Raw genomic sequence first — 1171 nt, forward strand, 5'->3', positions numbered from 1 at the left:
ACACGTCCTCTTAGATCCAGCCCTGTAACAGGATGTGGTTTTGGCAGTACTCGTTCTCAGAACAAAAACATAAGGAATACAGGGCATCTGTCTGTCCATCAACTCTCTGGGTGACACACTGGAAGTCAGCAAGACCTGGATCTCTGTCTTAAACACACATCTGACATCCAAAAACACAAGTGCTTCCATAGCCTGAAGTCATATTACCTTCCAGGGTATTCCTAGCAGGACTCAAAAACTAAACCTCCTTAGTTACGTAGGATCTATCCCTGCAAAGAACCCCTCAAATTTCCATCATAGTTTCTTTTGCCATTATGGAGACTTTTCAACCGTTCCCAAGGATATTGACAAAGATTCAGGAGATTTTTAGAGTCTCTCTTTTGTTCATATCTGGAAGAAAGGAGTTGTTTAGAGCATTATCATTGCTCCAGGCATTTCTTTTATTTACTTTTTTATTTATTTTCTCCATTTCCCCCCTTCACAATACAGACCAGGCAAAGGGCCTAGGCTGGGATATGTATGGGCAGGTTCACTCTGCCTCCTCTTTCAGTAGAATCAGTTTATGAACACAGCCAACGGCAAGCACCAGGAGGCTGCCTGAGTCATTTTAAGACAAAAGACACTGGGGCTTTGTCTAAAGAAAGAAGCACTTCTAGACCAAAAGGTGAAAGTGTGTCAATCATGTAAAAAGGACTGAAAGACCCAGATGTGTGCTGAGATCTGCCTCTTTTCTGTCCCATATTTCTCTACCCAAAGTTCAAACTCTTCTTCTCTTGTTTACAGGCTCAGCATCTTCCAAAGATCAAGAGTCAGTACGGATACTAAGCAATGGGAACATAAAGGAGTCCTAATTTAAAGTCTCGAGTCTTAGCTTCTGCTATCACTGTCCTTATCTGGCCCCTTCAGATCCAGCTGTGACCATTTGCCCAGTTATCGTCATTTAAGCTGCCCATGAACCCACACTCCAGCCCATCAGCCACGAGCTGCTCTTTATTCAGCCATGTCATAACTAGTGAAGTATAACAACACCATCCACGTGACTGCCTGAGGCCCATGAAGTCAAAGAGAGAGCTAGATTCACACCAAAAGGAAAACTTGTGAACATTTGTATTTATAAACTGGTGAGCTTTATTTGACAAATTTCATCGAGGATTTTAATGGACTCTGGATG

General features: G+C 42.5%; 1 non-coding gene across 1 annotated transcript; it reads right to left on the minus strand.

The window, feature by feature from the left end:
- Nucleotides 1-465: 465 nt before the first annotated feature.
- On the minus strand, nt 466-595 carry LOC116589623. The gene has a single exon (XR_004285382.1). It is a non-coding gene; the product is annotated as a small nucleolar RNA SNORA51 (small nucleolar RNA).
- Between the last annotated feature and the right edge of the window lie 576 nt (nt 596-1171).

Source organism: Mustela erminea, chromosome 4 (genome assembly GCF_009829155.1).
Source record: "Mustela erminea isolate mMusErm1 chromosome 4, mMusErm1.Pri, whole genome shotgun sequence".
NCBI lineage: Eukaryota > Metazoa > Chordata > Mammalia > Carnivora > Mustelidae > Mustela > Mustela erminea.